Raw genomic sequence first — 20922 nt, 5'->3', positions numbered from 1 at the left:
TGGATATTAGCCCTTTGTCAGATGAGTAGGTTGCAAAAATTTTCTCCCATTTTGTAGGTTGCCTGTTCACTCTGATGGTGGTTTCTTTTGCTGTGCAGAAGCTCTTTAGTTTAATTAGATCCCATTTGTCAATTTTGTCTTTTGTTGCCATTGCTTTTGGTGTTTTAGACGTGAAGTCCTTGCCCATGCCTATGTCCTAAATGGTAATGCCTAGGTTTTCTTCTAGGGTTTTTATGGTTTTAGGTCTAATGTTTAAGTATTTAATCCATCTTGAATTAATTTTTGTGTAAGGTGTAAGGAAGGGATCCAGTTTCAGCTTTCTACATACGGCTAGCCAGTTTTCCCATCACCATTTATTAAATAGGGAATCCTTTCCCCATTTCTTGTTTTTCTCAGGTTTGTCAAAGATCAGATAGTTGTAGATATGTGGCGTTATTTCTGAGGGCTCTGTTCTGTTCCATTGATCTATATCTCTGTTTTGGTACCAGTACCATGCTGTTTTGGTTACTGTAGCCTTGTAGTATAGTTTGAAGTCAGGTAGCGTGATGCCTCCGGCTTTGTTCTTTTGGCTTAGGATTGACTTGGCGATGCGGGCTCTTTTTTGATTCCATATGAACTTTAAAGTAGTTTTTTTCCAGTTCTGTGAAGAAAGTCATTGGTAGCTTGATGGGGATGGCATTGAATCTATCAATTACCTTGGGCAGTATGGCCATTTTCACGATATTGATTCTTCCTATCTGTGAGCATGGAATGTTCTTCCATTTCTTTGTATCCTCTTTTATTTCCTTGAGCAGTGGTTTGTAGTTCTCCTTGAAGAGGTCCTTCACATCCCTTGTAAGTTGGATTCCTAGGTATTTTATTCTCTTTGAAGCAATTGTGAATGGGAGTTCACTCATGATTTGGCTCTCTGTTTGTCTGTTATTGGTGTATAAGAATGCTTGTGATTTTTGTACATTGATTTTGTATCCTGAGACTTTGCTGAAGTTGCTTATCAGCTTAAGGAGACTTTGGGCTGAGACAATGGGGTTTTCTTGATATACAATCATGTCGTCTGCAAACAGGGACAATTTGACTTCCTCTTTTCCTAATTGAATACCTTTTATTTCCTTCTCCTGCCTAATTGCCCTGGCCAGAACTTACAACACTATGTTGAATAGGAGCAGTGAGAGAGGGCATCCCTGTCTTGTGCCAGTTTTCAAAGGGAATGCTTCCAGTTTTTGCCCATTCAGTATGATATTGTCTGTGGGTTTGTCATAGATAGCTCTTATTATTTTGAGATACATCCCATCAATACCTAATTTATTGAGAGTTTTTAGCATGAAGGGTTGTTGAATTTTGTCAAAGGGCTTTTCTGCATCTATTGAGATAATGATGTGGTTTTTGTCTTTGGTTCTGTTTATATGCTGGATTACATTTATTGATTTGTGTGTATTGAACCAGACTTGTATCTCAGGGATGAAGCCCACTTGATCATGGTGGATAAGCTTTTTGATGTGCTGCTGGATTTGGTTTGCCAGTATTTTATTGAGGATTTTTGCATCAATGTTCATCAAGGATATTGGTCTAAAATTCTCTTTTTTGGTTGTGTCTCTGCCAGACTTTGGTATCAGGATGATGCTGGCCTCATAAAATGAGTTAGGGAGGATTCCCTCTTTTTCTATTGATTGGAATAGTTTCAGAAGGAATGTTACCAGCTCCTCCTTGTACCTCTGGTAGAATTCGGCTGTGAATCCATCTGGTCCTGGACTTTTTTTGGTTGGTAAGCTATTGATTCTTGCCACAATTTCAGATCCTGTTATTGGTCTATTCAGAGATTCAACTTCTTCCTTGTTTAGTCTTGGGAGGGTGTATGTGTCGAGGAATTTATCCATTTTTTCTAGATTTTCTAGTTTATTTGCATAGAGGTGTTTGTAGTATTCTCTGATGGTAGTTTGTATTTCTGTGGGATTGGTGGTGATATCCCCTTTACCATTTTTTATTGCATCTATTTGATTCTTCTCTCTTTTCTTCTTTATTAGTCTTCATAGTGGTCTACCAATTTTGTTGATCCTTTCAAAAAACCAGCTCCTGGTTTCATTAATTTTTTGAAGGGCTTTTTGTGTTTCGATTTCCTTCAGTTCTGCTCTGATCTTAGTTATTTCTTGCCTTCTGCTAGCTTTTGAATGTGTTTGCTCTTGCTTTTCTAGTTCTTTTAATTGTGATGTTAGGGTGTCAATTTTGGATCTTTCCTGCTTTCTCTTGTGGGCATTTAGTGTTATAAATTTCCCTCTACACACTGTTTTGAATGTGTCCCAGAGATTCTGGTATGTTGTGTCTTAGTTCTCGTTGGTTTCAAAGAACATCTTTATTTCTGCCTTCATTTCGTTATGTACCCAGTAGTCATTCAGGAGCAGATTGTTCAGTTTCCATGTAGTTGAGCAATTTTGAGTGAGTTTCTTAATCCTGAGTTGTAGTTTGATTGCACTGTGGTCTGAGAGACAGTTTGTTATAATTTCTGTTCTTTTAATTTGCTGAGGAGAGCTTTACTTCCAACTATGTGGTCAATTTTGGAATAGGTGTGGTGTGGTGCTGAAAAAAGTGTATATTCTGTTGATTTGGGGCGGAGAGTTTTGTAGACGTCTATTAGGTCCGCTTGGTGCAGAGCTGAGTTCAATTCCTGGATATCCTTGTTAACTTTCTGTCTCGTTGATCTGTCTAATGTTGACAGTGGGGTGTTAAATTCTCCCATTATTATTGTGTGGGAGTCTGAGTCTCTTTGTAGGTCACTCAGGACTTGCTTTATGAATCTGGGTGCTCCTGTATTGGGTGCATATATATTTAGGATAGTTAGCTCTTCTTGTTGAATTGATCCCTTTACCATTATGTAATGGCCTTCTTTGTCTCTTTTGATATTTGTTGGTTTAAGGTCTGTTTTATCAGAGACTAGGATTGCAACCCCTGCCTTTTTTTGTTTTCCATTTGCTTGGTAGATCTTCCTCCATCCTTTTATTTTGAGCCTATGTGTGTCTCTGCACGTGAGATGGGTTTCCTGAATACAGCACACTGATGGGTCTTGACTCTTTATCCAATTTGCCAGTCTGTGTCTTTTAATTGGAGCATTTAGTCCATTTACATTTAAAGTTAATATTGTTATGTGTGAATTTGATCCTGTCATTATGATGTTAGCTGGTTATTTTGCTTGTTAGTTGATGCGGTTTCTTCCTTGTCTCGATGGTCTTTACATTTTCGCATGATTTTGCAGTGGCTGGTACCGGTTGTTCCTTTGCATGTTTAGTGCTCCCTTCAGGAGCTCTTTTAGGGCAGGCCTGGTGGTGACAGAATCTCTCAGCATTTGCTTGTCTGTAAAGTATTTTATTTCTCCTTCACTTATGAAGCTTAGTTTGGCTGGATATGAAATTCTGGGTTGAAAATTCTTTTCTTTAAGAATGTTGAATATGGCCCCCACTCTCTTCTGTCTTATGGAGTTTCTGCCAAGAGATCTGCTCTTAGTCTGATGGGCTTCCCTTTGTGGGTAACCCGACCTTTCTCTCTGGTTGCCCTTAACATTTTTTCCTTCATTTCAACTTTGGTGAATCTGACAATTATGTGTCTTGGTGTTGCTCTTCTCCAGGAGTATCTTTGTGGCGTTCTCTGTATTTCCTGAATCTGAATGTTGGCCTGCCTTGCTGGATTGGGGAAGTTCTCCTGGATAATATCCTGCAGAGTGTTTTCCAACTTGGTTCCATTCTCCCCATCACTTTCAGGTACACCAATCAGACGTAGATTTGGTCTTTTCACATAGTCCCATATTTCTTGGAGGCTTTTTTCATTTCTTTTTATTCTTTTTTCTCTAAACTTCTCTTCTCGCTTCATTTCATTCATTTCATCTTCCATCACTGATACCCTTTCTTCCGGTTGATCACATCGGCTCCTGAGGCTTCTGCATTCTTCACATAGTTCTCAAGCCTTGGCTTTCAGCTCCATCAGCTCCTTTAAGCACTTCTCTGTATTGGTTATTCTAGTTATACATTTGTCTAAATTTTTTTCAAAGTTTTTAACTTCTTTGCCTTTGGTTTGAATTTCCTCCTGTAGCTTGGAGTAGTTCGATCATCTGAAGACTTCTTCTCTCATCTCGTCAAAGTCATTCTCTGTCCAGCTTTGTTCCGTTGCTGGTGAGGAACTGCGTTCCTTTGGAGGAGGAGAGGTGCTCTGCTTTTTAGAGTTTCCAGTTTTTCTGCTCTGTTTTTTCCCCATCTTTGTGGTTTTATCTACTTTTGGTCTTTGATGATGGTGATGTACAGATGGGTTTTTGGTGTGGATGTCCTTTCTGTTTGTTAGTTTTCCTTCTAACAGACAGGACCCTCAGCTGCAGGTCTGTTGGAATTTGCTAGAGGTCCACTCCAGACCCTGTTTGCCTGGGTATCAGCAGCGGTGCCTGCAGAACAGCGGATTTTCATGAACCGCGAATGCTGCTGTCTGATCGTTCCTCTGGAAGTTTTGTCTCAGAGGAGTACCTGGCCGTGTGAGGTGTCAGTCTGCCCCTACTGGGGGGTCCCTCCCAGTTAGGCTGCTCGGGGGTCAGGGGTCAGGGACCCACTTGAGGAGGCAGTCTGCCCGTTCTCAGATCTCCAGCTGCGTGCTGGGAGAACCACTGCTCTCTTCAAAGCTGTCAGACAGGGACATTTAAGTCTGCAGAGGTTACTGCTGTCTTTTCATTTGTGTGTGCCCTGTCCCCAGAGGTAAATGACACTGTTAAGAAAATGAAAACACAAGCCATAGACATGGAGAAATTGCTTGAAAATCTCATATCTGACAAAGACTTTGGATCTAGAATATATATGAACTCTTAAAACTCAAAAATAAGAAAATGAAGAATCTAATTTTAAAATGGGCAAAAGATTTGAACAAATGGTTCATCAAAGAAGGTATACAGATGACAAATAAACACATGAAAATATGTTCAACACCATTGATCATTAGGGCTATGAAAATTAGAACTGCAATATGGCATCACCACTCATAGATCAGAATGGCTGAAATCAAAGACTGGCCATTCCATGTGCACAGGAAGGTGTGGAGCAACTGGACCTCTTACAGATGGCTAGTGAGAATGCAAACTAGTATCCTGGGAAAGCAGTTTAGCAGTTATTTATAAAATTAAACATACATTTATACATTAAAATCCATCATCCCACTCAGTCATTTAACTAAGTGACATAAACACCTATGTTTACATAAAAAGCTGTATGTGAATATCTTAGCAACTTTATTCCTACTCACCAAAAACTGCAAATAACGCAAATGTCCCTCACTTGGAGAATGGATAAACAAGCTATGGTACATCCCATACAATGTAGCATATACCAATTTTTCTCATCAATAAAGATTAACTACTGATACACACATCAACATGAATTAATCTCAAATTCATCATGTTGAGATTAAGCCAGATTCAAAACATGGTATTTCATGCAATTCCATCTTTATGATATTCTGGAGAAGCGAAATTATAGGAAATGAGAACAGACCAGTGGCAGCCGGGAGCCCAGAAGTGTAACTCAAGGGATTTGGGGTGAGGGTGGGGTTGATGAAACCATTTTGTATATTGTTCATGCTGGTGGTGAAACAACCCCATGCTTTTGTGAAAACCCATAGAACTGTCCACCAAAAAGAGTAATTTTTACTGTTTAGAAATTAAATAGAAAAAAAAATCCATCTACATCTCTGGATTTTTAAACTTGTACCATCCTCTGTTCATTTTTGTGTAGACTTTCTTTTTTCATATTAACTTTTAAACTTCTCCACAGATGATTCATAAAGGAGCTTGTCAAATGGCACTTCTATTCTCTCAGTTTACAAATTATTTTGCGTAATATAAGCAACAAAACAAAAACCAAGTGCCATTTTCGGGGCTAAGATTTAGCTGCATTTGATAATTCTTACTAAAATATAAGATTTTAATTATTAATTAATTAGAAACTATAAAATAATATTGATTTGTGATTGTAATTGTACTTACTACACAATGATTCTAAAAGTATTGTTTCACTTTCACTACTTACAGCAATGGATGTAGCAGAGAGAACAGAGATCTAATTGGTAACTTCTATTCTCAGGAAACAAGGAAGAAGTGAGTCATCTGAAGGACTGATGGGAGAAGAGAATGTCTTGATATTTGCCAGTGAGTTTTTCTCAATAGGGCTGTTAGCCACATTCTATTTTTCTTCCTGTAATACATCCAGTCACTTATGGTGACACAGAGAGCAGAATAGTATGGATACAAAATTCCCATGGCTCATCCAGTACCGTCACTTCAACCAGTGATGACCTTTCTTTTCTAAACATCATTGCAAGTTGGAAAATCGGACTTCTTAACTTTCATTTCCCATCACATCCTGTAATGAAAAGTAATAAAGAAAAGAAAAGAAAAGAAATTAGGATTTAACAAGGAAAAGTGCCAACATCACAGGGCTGGTGAAATCTACAGAGAGGCAGCATGGTATTACAGCAGGGCACAGATGTTAGGATCAGAGATACAGTATTTAGGTTCAAATCCCAGCATGTCACTTACCAGCTATTTAGGAAAATTTCTCAACCTCAATGATCCTCATTTTCCTCACTTTTAAATTGGAAAAATAACACCCATCATAATAAATTGTGGTGAGAATTAAGAAGATCACATAATAGACTGAGTTCAGTATTTGGCCTAGTGAGAATACAGAACAAGAAATACTTGTTAGTATTGGCTGTTATTATTTATAATTATACCTTTCTAAATCACTGTGGAATAATGAAGTTGACCATATTTAAGTTTCTATCATCCCTTCCATTTTAGCATTTACTAGCTGTATAACTTTGAGCATATTATATAATTTCTCTGGCCTTAGTTTTCTTATCTGTAAACTGAGAATAAGTGTAGTAGTACCTATTTCATAATATCTTTGTGAGGATTAATAAATTAATACTTCTAAAGTTCTAGATAGTGCCTGGCACGTAGCTAAGTACTCAATAAGTGTTAGCTATTACTGCTACTATTATTATTATCATTGTTGTTATTGTTATTATTCTCAACCAAAGATTAACAAGTACTAATTGGGCACTATTATACTAACAGTGTTGGTAAAAGAAAAGATTTGTGAGCTATACTGAATATTAAACTATGTAGTATTGAGTCTAAATTTGTAGCACTAAATACTCAAAGTATTTGACTGATTAATCAATGTATGCATTAGTAATTCAGAAAATGGACTGTGAACTAGTCAGGAATAATCAGGAAGAACAATAGTCAATACTTTGGGAGAACTGAATACTTGGGGGAAATAAGGGAAAGTTTCCTAGACTGGGACAAGTGGAGCAAAGTGCATATGGAGAAAAACGTATTCACCGGCAGTAAGATAGACACAAAAAATTGCAAGATTGTAAAGTAATATAATGTATCACTATATAGCAGAGAAAATTAACTAATTATACCTACATATCAATGTGAAAAATCTCATAAACAGAATATGGAGTGAAATGCACAAATCACAAGAGAAAACTGATGTTCCATTTCTATAAAATTCTAAGGCAAAATTAAACTACATTGTTAAGGAATAACATATGTAAATGATAAAACTATTAACAATGATTATCACAAAAGTTAGGACAGTGGTTACATCTGGGGAAGAGAAGGGAAGAGAAGGGCAAAGAATGAGTTTCTAAGATATTAACAATGTTCTATCATTTCCTAGTGTGTGTGTGTGTGTGTGTGTGTGTGTGTGTGTCTGCCTGTGTGTGAACTTCAGCATTTGCTTTACAACTGTTATTTTAACAAGTAAAAATCACTTAAAAGTAAGTGTGAATGAGGTCCAGAAAGTCAGCAAACCCAACCAGAGGGTACAGTATGTTGTGGAGTAGCAGGCATTAAAACAAATAAGGTGATCCTCAATCCATTTCTTTTTTAGCGCTGAGCAGCATCCAATTGGTTGCTCCCTCCATCACCCCCACTAAGCTTAAGAATCTCACCTTCCTCAAAATCCAGAGATAAGTAATGAAAGTCATCAAACAGAGTCAAGGGGTCACCACGGAGGGTATTGAATCCTTCGAGAGGAATGTTACCTCTGACACCTAGCTAGCCCGGCGGCGGTGTCCGGTGCAGGGTAAGAGTGAGGCGTTGATAGCCGGAGGTTGTCTATCGATATTAAGGGCTTCCCCCTTACAATTGAGGCCCTTATTTCAGTTGACAAATGACACCTCACTGAAAAGGACGATGGAATTCATTTCGCTATCGAGGCTATGGCTGAAGTAGAGTCTGATCAGTCCTCAGTGGGGAAATGGAAGAAGAGATTGAGTGAGGATAAAACAAAGGAATGTACTTTTACTATGAAGATCAGAACGAGACCACAGGCTGATATATGTGCAAATTTAGACACTTGGAGTTTATCTCCTGTGTCCAAAAATCTGCCCCAGACATTCCATTTCTCATTGCTGTCTTTCTTTTAAACTTGTTGTCAAGGAAATAAGATGCAAGCTGAGCAGGTGGGAACTAGAAGCAAAAAGTTTTAATATTGTATGTGAATGCTTTTACAATCTAATGAGCAACAAAAAGATTCATTCTGAGCTCTTTATTATGTTTTAATGGCCAACCATGTAAAAGCTGGATATTTGAAAGTATTTTTTTGTTATTTGGGTTCAATTAAAACCTGTCTCTCTCTCTCTCTAATAATTATTCTGGGAACAAGGTAAATGTCCAAGACTAAATAAAAGGAACATCAGAATACCATAGCAGATAAGTCTTGCCTTGTTGTGATACTTATTTTGTTGTTGTTGTTGTTGTTGTAGTATGTAAAGTGCTAGATACTTTACATAACCCCTCAACCATCTTTCAAAATTGTTAGTTTTTAGATAAGAAAGCGGAGGCTTTGTGAGGTTAAATAACTTGACCAAGAACACATAGTGAAGCTAGGAGGCCAACTCAGTTCTGTCTGAATTAAAAGCAAAAACGAGAGGTAATAGCTACTTTCTTAAGAAAAGAAAGGAGAGGACTTTACAGGGAGTTTTATCCAAGCTGGTCAGAGAGGTGGAAGGCCAGATCCCAGAGGGATTGCTATATTTAGGGAAAGTCTTTCTTAACTAGTGAAAGACTGGAAGGTGAGGCTGTTTACTGGGAAGAACAAAGGTATGACAGCTTCCTATGGGAAAAAGAGATACAACCCTTGAAAGAACTGGAAGAAAGTGGTAGTGGATCCCCAGACTGGAAAGACTCAACACAGTGTATTTGGTTATAGTCATCTGAGGCATTGATTATGGTCCCATTTTTGCCAATAAATTGTTATTGAACTTTGTGCAATCACTTCACCAACTTGACAAATGTAAACTGCAATATATCATAATGTACTGAAGTTGAAGAAGTTAGTGAGGATACCTAGATCTGTATCAGCCTGGCACATGGAAGGAGTAAAGAAATCACATCAAGCTAAATATTAAATGTTTATAAATCTTAATTTATTTCTTTTTATAAGGTAAAAATAAACATAAAAAGAAGTGCTAACATTTTCTTCCTGCACTTCATTGAATTGTTTTACCACCCCATGGCTTTCAGGTACATGGGCTGAATGAAATATAGGATAAGGCTTAGAGAATGGCACTTCCAACTGGAGGCCTCTACATTGACAAAAGATCAGCCAGGTCAATTATGTTGAGAAAAGTATTTGACTTTAGAAACACTATGAGGGAGGTGATTAGGAGACAGAGATGCCACAAGGGTTCTGAACTATAGCTCTTCTGCAAAAATGCCCTGTAATTTTGAAATGTAGAGACCGTTGTTTTGGCCAGGCATGGTGGCTGACACCTGTAATCTGGGCACTTTGGAAGGCTGAGGTGGGAGGATTACTTGAGCCCAGGAATTTGAGACCAACCTGGGCAATATAGTGAGACCCTGGCACTACAAAAAAAAAAAATTACCCGGATTTGGTGGTTCACACCTGGTCCCACCTACTTGGGAGGCTGAGGTGAGAGGATCGCTTCAGCCTTGGAGGCTGAGGCTTCAGTGAGCTGTGACAGCACCACTGCACTCCAGCCTGCGCAACACAGTGAGACCTGTCTCGAAAAAAATATATATATATGTATATATATATATATAGAGAGAGAGAGAGAGAGAGAGAGAGAGAACCTATGATGGACATTACCAAGTCAAATTCCTAAAGTGACCTCAATGAGTAAAATGGGTTGAATGAAAATGGCCACCCAGTCCTCTTGTTTTCTCATTTTGATAGGAAGTGTTTCTACTATAAGTCACAGCATGCATGCATGAAAACATGTGGCTTGTAACACTGCGTCTCAGTGCAGGACAAGAGTTGAGAGTGATGTGGATGATGTGAACTAGAAAACGGGTCAGCAGCTACTCATGTCTTGTTGATGGTTGTAATCCAGTTGTAATCCACTGGATGTTGATCCAGTCTTGCTAAATTTCTTATTTTTCCAAAGAGGCCAGAAATCCAACTATTAGGTAAAAATATCTTGATTAAAAAAAAGACTACCTTGGAACTAAGTTTTTGTAAAACATTGTAGGAACCACACAAAGCAGGCCGACAGCCTGATCTGCTCTGTAGTCAACTGGTTTGCAGCCCCTGACTTACTCCAATGCCAGAAACCTGGGCTTGCAAGTGGTTTTCATTTTATCCTCCAGGGGACTGACTAGCTGTGACTTCCTCAGGGAAGCCTTCCCTGGCCAGATTGGCTACCCCACTGGTATTTTCTCTAGTCTTCTGTATATCCCCATCCTTCCTTTCTACACACTTTTTTTGTAATTACATGTTTGATGCTTTTTGTTGCTGCTAGACTGTAAGTTAATTGAAGGAGGAAACTATTTCTGTGTTGGTCATTGTCATTAGGTTTCCTGGAATCAGACTGTAGTGGACTGGGAGTTGTGTGAAGGAGGTTTAGTGGGCAGTGCTCTTGGGAACACTAGGTGGGTGAGGGAACAGGATTGGGCTGGCAGAGAAATGGGGTGAACAATTTTTTAGAGATACAACCTGGGACACAGCCATAAATAATATAGAATAAAGGATTTGTGTGTTATGACTTCAACATAAAAGTATTTAAAATGGGCATATCTTTGAAATTGTATTAAATTCTGTATTATTTACTTTTCTGTTATATAAATACTATCATCTAAGCCAAAACAACATAAATAATTAACAATGGCAATTAGTAGTAATTAATAGTAGGACTAATTTAAAAAATCATGTGTGAGGAAGATTTAACAATGTTTTGATAATATTTCTTTATCTGGAAAAATGATTTATTTTAACTATTGTCATCTCTTTATTTGATAGTGATTGATTTCAGGCTATATTGGTGTGTACTTTATGATCCATAATTAAACAGATATTACCTGTATTTAATAAAAAAACAGTAATAAGATGTTTCTTTCTGTATCGTGATACAGGAGGATAGTTTTTACTCTTTTAATTTCCTTTTTCAATAATACTCAGAACTGCCTACAACCTTTACTTTGGGGCAAGCTTTTATTCTTTTTTCTTTTTATTTTTTAATTGGTGGACTGTTTATTTAGGTCTTTAATTTTATATATATATATATTTTTATTATACTTTAAGTTCTAGGGTACATGTGCACAATGTGCAGGTTTGTTACATATGTATACATGTACCATGTTGGTGTGCTGCACCCATTAACTCGTCATTTACATTAGGTATATCTCCTAATGCTATCCCTCCCCCCTCCCCCTACCCAACAATAGGCCCCAGTGTGTGATGTTCCCCTTCCTGTGTCCATGTGTTCTCATTGTTCAATTCCCACCTATGAGTGAGAATATGCGGTGTTTGGTTTTTTGTTCTTGCGATAGTTTACTGAGAATGATGATTTCCAATTTCATCTATGTTTCTACAAAGGACATGAACTCATCATTTTTTATGGCTGCATGGTATTCCATGGTGTATATGTGCCACATTTTCTTAATCCAGTCTATCATTGTTGGACATTTGGGTTGGTTCCAAGTCTTTGCTATTGTGAATAATGCCGCAATAAACATATGTGTGCATGTGTCTTTATAGCAGCATGATTTATAGTCCTTTGGGTATATACCCAGTAATGGGATGGCTGGGTCAAATGGTATTTCTAGTTCTAGATCCCTGAGGAATCGCCACACTGACTTCCACAATGGTTGAACTAGTTTACAGTCCCCCCAACAGTGTAAAAGTGTTCCTATTTCTCCACATCCTCTCCAGCACCTGTTGTTTCCTGACTTTTTAATGATTGCCATTCTAACTGGTGTGAGATGGTATCTCACTGTGGTTTTGATTTGCATTTCTCTGATGGCCAGTGATGATGAGCATTTTTTCATGTGTCTTTTGGCTGCACCAATGTCATCTTTTGAGAAGTGTCTGTTCATGTCCTTCGCCCACTTTTTCATGGGGTTGTTTGTTTTTTTCTTGTAAATTTGTTTGAGTTCATTGTAGATTCTGGATATCAGCCCTTTGTCAGATGAGTAGGTTGCGAAAATTTTCTCCCATTTTGTAGGTCGCCTGTTCACTCTGATGGTAGTTTGTTTTGCTGTGCAGAAGCTCTTTAGTTTAATTAGATCCCATTTGTCAATTTTGTCTTTTGTTGCCATTGCTTTTGGTGTTTTAGACATGAAGTCCTTGCCCATGCCTATGTCCTAAATGGTAATGCCTAGGTTTTCTTCTAGGGTTTTTATGGTTTTAGGTCTAATGTTTAAGTCTTTAATCCATCTTGAATTGATTTTTGTATAAGGTGTAAGGAAGGGATCCAGTTTCAGCTTTCTACATACGGCTAGCCAGTTTTCCCATCACCATTTATTAAATAGGGAATCCTTTCCCCATTGCTTGTTTTTCTCAGGTTTGTCAAAGATCAGATAGTTGTAGATATGCGGCATTATTTCTGAGGGCTCTGTTCTGTTCCATTGATCTATATCTCTGTTTTGGTACCAGTACCATGCTGTTTTGGTTACTGTAGCCTTGTAGTATAGTTTGAAGTCAGGTAGTGTGATGCCTCCAGCTTTGTTCTTTTGGCTTAGGATTGACTTGGCGATGCAGGCTCTTTTTTGGTTCCATATGAACTTTAAAGTAGTTTTTTCCAATTCTGTGAAGAAAGTCATTGGTAGCTTGATGGGGATGGCATTGAATCTATCAATTACCTTGGGCAGTATGGCCATTTTCACGATATTGATTCTTCCTACCCATGAGCGTGGAATGTTCTTCCATTTGTTTGTATCCTCTTTTATTTCCTTGAGCAGCGGTTTGTAGTTCTCCTTGAAGAGGTCCTTCACATCCCTTGTAAGTTGGATTCCTAGGTATTTTATTCTCTTTGAAGCAATTGTGAATGGGAGTTCACTCATGATTTGGCTCTCTGTTTGTCTGTTGGTGGTGTATAAGAATGCTTGTGATTTTTGTACATTGATTTTGTATCCTGAGACTTTGCTGAAGTTGCTTATCAGCTTAACAGATTTTGGGCTGAGACAATGGGGTTTTCTAGATACACAATCATGTCGTCTGCAAACAGGGACAATTTGACTTCCTCTTTTCCTAATTGAATACCCTTTATTTCCTTCTCCTGCCTAATTGCCCTGGCCAGAACTTACAACACTATGTTGAATAGGAGTGGAGAGAGAGGGCATCCCTGTCTTGTGCCAGTTTTCAAAGGGAATGCTTCCAGTTTTTGCCCATTCAGTATGATATTGTCTGTGGGTTTGTCATAGATAGCTCTTATTATTTTGAAATACGCCCCATCAATACCTAATTTATTGAGAGTTTTTAGCATGAAGGGTTGTTGAATTTTATCAAAGGCTTTTTCTGCATCTATTGAGATAATGATGTGGTTTTTGTCTTTGGTTCTGTTTATATGCTGGATTACGTTTATTGATTTGCGTATATTGAACCAGCCTTGCATCCCAGGGATGAAGCCCACTTGATCATGGTGGATAAGCTTTTTGATGTGCTGCTGGATTCGTTTTGCCAGTATTTTATTGAGGATTTTTGCATCAATGTTCATCAAGGATATTGGTCTAAAATTCTCTTTTTTGGTTGTGTCTCTGCCAGGCTTTGGTATCAGAATGATGCTGGCCTCATAAAATGAGTTAGGGAGGATTCCCTCTTTTTCTATTGATTGGAATAGTTTCAGAAGGAATGGTACCAGTTCCTCCTTGTACCTCTGGTAGAATTTGGCTGTGAATCCATCTGGTCCTGGACTCTTTTTGGTTGGGAAACTATTGATTCTTGCCACAATTTCAGCTCCTGTTATTGGTCTATTCAGAGATTCAACTTCTTCCTGGTTTAGTCTTGGGAGAGTGTATGTGTCGAGGAATTTATCCATTTCTTCTAGATTTTCTAGTTTATTTGCATAGAGGTGTTTGTAGTATTCTCTGATGGTAGTTTGTATTTCTGTGGGGTCAGTGGTGATATCCCCTTTATCATTTTTTATTGTGTCTATTTGATTCCTCTCTCTTTTTTTCTTTATTAGTCTTGCTAGTGGTCTATCAATTTTGTTGATCCTTTCAAAAAACCAGCTCCTGGATTCATTAATTTTTTGAAGGGTTTTTTGTGTCCCTATTTCCTTCAGTTCTGCTCTGATTCTAGTTATTTCTTGCCTTCTGCTAGCTTTTGAATGTGTTTGCTCTTGCTTTTCTAGTTCTTTTAATTGTGATATTAGGGTATCAATTTTGGATCTTTCCTGCTTTCTCCTGTGGGCATTTAGTGCTATAAATTTCCCTCTACACACTGCTTTGAATGTGTCCCAGAGATTCTGGTATGTTGTGTCTTTTTTCTCATTGGTTTCAAAGAACATCTTTATTTCTGCCTTCATTTCGTTATGTATCCAGTAGTCATTCAGGAGCAGGTTGTTCAGTTTCCATGTAGTTAAGTGGTTTTGAGTGAGATTCTTAATCCTGAGTTCTAGTTCGATTGCACTGTGGTCTGAGAGATAGTTTTTTATAATCTCTGTTCTTTTACATTTGCTGAGGAGAGCTTTACTTCCAAGTATGTGGTCAATTTTGGAATAGGTGTGGTGTGGTGCTGAAAGAAATGTATATTCTGTTGATTTGGGATGGAGAGTTCTGTAGATGTCTATTAGGTCTGCTTGGTGCAGAGCTGAGTTCAATTCCTGGGTATCCTTGTTGACTTTCTGTCTCGTTGATCTGTCTAATGTTGACAGTGGGGTGTTAAAGTCTCCCATTATTAATGTGTGGGAGTGTAAGTCTCGTTGTAGGTCACTCAGGACTTGCTTTATGAATCTGGGTGCTCCTGTATTGGGTGCATATATATTTAGGATAGTTAGCTCTTCTTGTTGAATTGATCCCTTTACCATTATGTAATGGCCTTCTTTGTCTCTTTTGATCTTTGTTGGTTTAAAGTCTGTTTTATCAGAGACTAGGATTGCAACCCCTGCCTTTTTTTGTTTTCCATTTGCTTGGTAGATCTTCCTCCATCCTTTTATTTTAAGCCTATGTGTGTCTCTGCACGTGAGATGGGTTTCCTGAATACAGCACACTGATGTGTCTTGAGTCTTTATCCAATTTGCCAGTCTGTGTCTTTTAATTGGAGCATTTAGTCCATTTACATTTAAAGTTAATATTGTTATGTGTGAATTTGATCCTGTCATTATGATGGTAGCTGGTTATTTTGCTCGTTAGTTGATGCAGTTTCTTCCTAGTCTTGATGGTCTTTACATTTTGGCATGATTTTGCAGCGACTGGTACCGGTTGTTCCTTTCCTTGTTTAGCGCTTCCTTCAGGAGCTCTTTTAGGGCAGGCCTGGTGGTGACAAAATCTCAGCATTTGCTTGTCTGTAAAGTATTTTATTTCTCCTTCACTTATGAAGCTTAGTTTGGCTGGATATGAAATTCCGGGTTGAAAATTCCTTTCTTTAAGAATGTTGAATATTGGCCCCCACTCTCTTCTGGCTTGTAGGGTTTCTGCCGAGAGATCCGCTGTTAGTCTGATGGGCTTCCCTTTGAGGGTAACCCGACCTTTCTCTCTGGCTGCCCTTAACATTTTTTCCTTCATTTCAACTTTGGTGAATCTGACAATTATATGTCTTGGAGTTGCTCTTCTCGAGGAGTATCTTTGTGGCGTTCTCTGTATTTCCTGAATCTGAACGTAGGCCTGCCTTGCTAGATTGGGGAAGTTCTCCTGGATAATATCCTGCAGAGTGTTTTCCAACTTGGTTCCATTCTCCCCATCACTTTCAGGTACACCAATCAGACGTAGATTTGGTCTTTTCACATAGTCCCATATTTCTTGGAGGCTTTTTTCATTTCTTTTTATTCTTTTTTCTCTAAACTTCCCTTCTGGCTTCATTTCATTCATTTCATCTTCCATTGCTGATACCCTTTCTTCCAGTTGATCGCATCAGCTCCTGAGGCTTCTGCATTCTTCACGTAGTTCTCGAGCCTTGGTTTTCAGCTCCATCAGCTCCTTTAAGCACTTCTCTGTATTGGTTTTTCTAGTTATACATTCTTCTAAATTTTTTTCAAAGTTTTCAACTTCTTTGCCTTTGGTTTGAGTGTCCTCCCGTAGCTCAGAGTAATTTGATCATCTGAAGCCTTCTTCTCTCAGCTTGTCAAAGTCATTCTCCATCCAGCTTTGTTCCATTGCTGGTGAGGAACTGCGTTCCTTTGGAGGAGGAGAGGTGCTCTGTGTTTTAGAGTTTCCAGTTTTTCTGTTCTGTTTTTTCCCCATCTTTGTGGTTTTATCTACTTTTGGTCTTTGATGATGGTGATGTACAGATGGGTTTTTGGTGTGGATGTCCTTTCTGTTTGTTAGTTTTCCTTCTAACAGACAGGACCCACAGCTGCAGGTCTGTTGGAATACCCTGCCGCGTGAGGTGTCAGTGTGCCCCTGCTGGGGGGTGCCTCCCAGTTAGGCTGCTCGGGGGTCAGGGGTCAGGGACCCACTTGAGGAGGCAGTCTGCCCGTTCTCAGATCTCCAGCTGCATGCTGGGAGAACCACTGCTCTCTTCAAAGCTGTCAGAGAGGGACATTTAAGTTTGCAGAGGTTACTGCTGTCTTTTTGTTTGTCTGTGCCCTGCCCCCAGAAGTGGAGCCTACAGAGGCAGGCAGGCCTCCTTGAGCTGTGGTGGGCTCCACCCAGTTCGAGCTTCCCAGCTGCTTTGTTTACCTAAGCAAGCCTGGGCAATGGTGGGCGCCCCTCCCCCAGCCTCACTGCAGCCTTGCAGTTTGATCTCAGACTGCTGTGCTAGCAATCAGCGAGACTCCGTGGGCGTAGGACCCTCCGAGCCAGGTGCGGGATATAATCTCGTGGTGCGCCGTTTTTTAAGCTGGTCCGAAAAGCACAATATTCGGGTGGGAGTGACCCGATTTTCCAGGTGTGTCCGTCACCCCTTTCTTTGACTTGGAAAGGGAACTCCCTGACCCCTTGTGCTTCCCAAGTGAGGCAATGCCTCGCCCTGCTTCAGCTCGCGCACGGTGCACGCACCCACTGACCTGCGCCCACTGTCTGGCACTCCCTAGTGAGATGAACCCGGTACCTCAGATGGAAATGCAGAAATCACCCGTCTTCTGCGTCGCTCACGCTGGGAGCTGTAGACCAGAGCTGTTCCTATTCGGCCATCTTGGCTCATCCCTTGTAATTTGTATTCCTAGGTATTTTATTCTCTTGTAGTTCCCATTGTAATTGGAGTTCATTCATGATTTTGCTCTCTGCTTTTTGGCATATAGGAATGCTTGTGATTTTTGCATGTTGACTTTTGAATCCTGAGACTTTGCTGAAGTTGCTTATCAGCTTAAGAAGCTTTTGGGCTGAGACAATGAGGTTTTCTAGATATAGGATCATGTCATCTGCAAACAGAGACAGTCTAACTTCCTGTCTTTCTATTTGAATACCGTTTATTTATTTCTCTTGCCTGATTGCCCTGTCCAGAACTTCTACTACTATGTTGAATAGGAGTGGTGAGAGAGGGCATCCTTGTCTTGTGCTAGTTTTCAAGGGGAATGCTTCCAGCTTTTGCCCATTCAGTATGATATTGGCTGTGGGTTTGTCATAAATGGCTCTTATTACTTTGAGGTATGTTCCATTAATACCTAGTTAATTGAGAGTTTTTAACATGAAGGGATGTTGAATTTTATCAAAGGCCGTTTCTGTGTCTATTGAGATAAGCATGTGGTTTTTGTGTGTAATTCTGTTTATGTGATGAATTACATTTATTGATTTGTATATGTGGAAACAGCCTTGCATCCCAGGGATGAAGCTGACTTAATCGTAGTGGATAAACTTTTTGATGTACTGCTGGATTTGGTTTGCCAATAGTTTAGTAAGGACTTTTGCATCGATGTTCATCAGGGATATTGGCCTGAAGTTTTTTTGTTGTTGTATGTCTGCTAGGTTTTGGTATCAGGATGATGCTGGTGAGGGAGAAAATGAGTTAGGGAGAAGTTCCTCCTTTTCAATTGCTTGGAATGGTTTCAGAAGAAATGGTACCAACTCTTCTTTGTACCTCTGGCAGAATTCAGATGTAAATCTGTCTGTTCCTAGGCTTTTTTTGGTTGGTCTGCTAGTTATTGCTGCCTCAATTTCAGAACTTGTTATTGGTCTACTCAGGGATTCAACTTCTTCCTGGTTCAGTCTTGGGAGGGTGTATTTGTCCAGGAATTTATCCATTTCTTCTAGATTTTTTTGTTTATTTGCATAGAGGTGTTTATCATATTCTCTGGTGGTTGTTTGCATTTCTGTGGGGTCAGTGGTGATATCCTCTTTATCATTTTTGTCAAATCATTTATCTATTTGATTCTTATATCTTTTCTTCTTCATTAGTCTAGCTAGCTGTGTATTTGATTATTTTTCTTTCCAAAAAACAGCTCCTGGATTTACTGATTTTTTTTTTGAAGGAGTTTTCATGTCTCTATCTCATTCAGTTCCACTCTGATCTTGGTTATTTCTTGTCTTCTGCTAGCTTTGAGGTTTGTTTGCTCTTGGTGCCCTAGTTCTTTTAGTTTGTGATATGAGGGTGTTTATTTGAGATCTTTCTAGCTTTTTGACGTGGGCAATTAGTGCTATAAATTTCCCTTTTAACACTACTTTAGCTATGCCCCAGAGATTCTGGTACATTGTGTCTTTGTTCTCATTGGTTTCAAAGAACTAATTGATTTCTTCCTTAATTTTATTATTAACCCAGGCATCATTAAGGAACAAGTTGTTCAATTTCCATATAGTGGTGTGGTTTTGAGTGAGTTTCTTACTCCTAAGTTCTAATTTGATTGCACTGTGGTCTGAGAAACTGTTTGTTATGATTTCTGTTGTTTTGCATTTGCTGAGGAGTGTTTTACTTCCAATTATGTGGTTGATTTTAGAGTTAGTGCCAAGTAGCACCAAGAAGAATGTATATTCTGTTGTTTTTGGGTGGAGAGTTCTGTAGATATCTATCAGGTTCACTTGGTCCAGAGCTGAGTTCAAGTCCTGGATATCCTTGTTAATTTTCTGTCTGATAGTGACACTAGGCTGTTAAAGTCTCCCACTATTAATTTGTGGGAGTCTAAGTTTCTTTGTAGGTCTCTAAGAACTTGTTTTATGAATCTGGGTGCTCCTGTATTGGGTGCATATATATTTAGGATAGTTAGCTCTCGTTGAATTGATCCCTTTACCATTATGTAATGCCCTTCTTTGTGTTTTATGACCTTTGTTGGTTTAAAGTCTTTTTCATTGGAAACTAGAATTGTTACCCTGATTTTTTTCTGCTTTCTATTTGCTTGGTAAATTTTCCTCCATCCCTTTATTTTAAGCCTATGTCTCTTTGCACGTGAGATGGGTCTCTTGAATACAGCACACCGATGGGCCTTGACTCTTTATCCATCTTGCCATTCTGTGTCTTTTAATTGGGACATTTAGCCCATTTACATTTAAGGTTAATATAGTTATGTGTGAATTTGCTCCTGTCATCATGGTGCTGGTGGGTTACTTTGCAGACTTGTTGATGTGGTTGCTTCATGGTGTCATTGTTCTTTATACTTCAGTGTGTTTTTGCAGTGGCTGGTAACAGTTTTTCCTTTCCATAGTTAGTGCTTCCTTCAGGAGCTCTTGCAAGGCAGGACTGGTGGTGACAAATTCCCTCAGCATTTGTTTGAAAAGGATTTTGTTTCTCCTTTGCTTATGAAACCTAGTTTGGCCAGATATGAAATTCTGGGTTGGAAATTCTTTAAGAATGTTGAATATTGGCCCTCTGTCTCTTCTGGCTTATAGAGTTTCATCTGAGAGGTCCGCTGTTAGTCTGATGGGCTTCCCTTTGTAGGTGACCTGGCCTTTCTTTCTGGCTGCCCTTAACATTTTTTCCTTCATTTCAACCTTGGAGAATCTGATAATTATGTGTCTTTGAGTTGATCTTCTCATGGAGTATCTTACTAGGGTTCTCTAGATTTCCTGAATTTGAATGTTGGCCTGTCTTGTTAGGTTGAGGAAGGTCTCCTGGATGATATTCTGAAGTTTGTTTTTCAACTTGGTTCTGTTCTCCCCATCTCTTTCTGGTACCCCAATCAGTTGTAGGTTCAGTCTTTTTACATAATCCCATAGTTCTTGGAGGTTTTGTTCATTCCTTTTCATTCTCTTTCCTCTAATCTTGTCTGCCTGTCTTATTTCAGCAAGATAGTCTTCAAGCTCCGAAATTCTTTCCTCTGCTTGGTCTATTTGGTTACTGATACTTGTGGTTGCATTGTGAAGTTCTTGTGTTCTGTTTTTCAGCTCCATCAGGTCATTTATATTCCTCTCTAAACTGGTTATTCTAGTTAACAGCTCCTGTAATGTTTTATCATGGTTCTTAGCTTCTTTGGATTGGGTTAGAACATGATCCTTTAGCTTAACGAAGTTTGTTATTACCCACCTTCTGAAGCCTACGTCTGTCAATTCATCAATTTCAGCCTCCACCTAGTTCTTTGCCCTTGCTGGAGATGTGTTGAAACCATTTGGAGGAGAAGAGGCACTCT

This window comes from Pan troglodytes, chromosome 7, assembly GCF_028858775.2.
Source record: "Pan troglodytes isolate AG18354 chromosome 7, NHGRI_mPanTro3-v2.0_pri, whole genome shotgun sequence".
NCBI classification, from domain to species: domain Eukaryota; kingdom Metazoa; phylum Chordata; class Mammalia; order Primates; family Hominidae; genus Pan; species Pan troglodytes.
Note: the sequence above shows the minus strand (reverse complement) of the source record.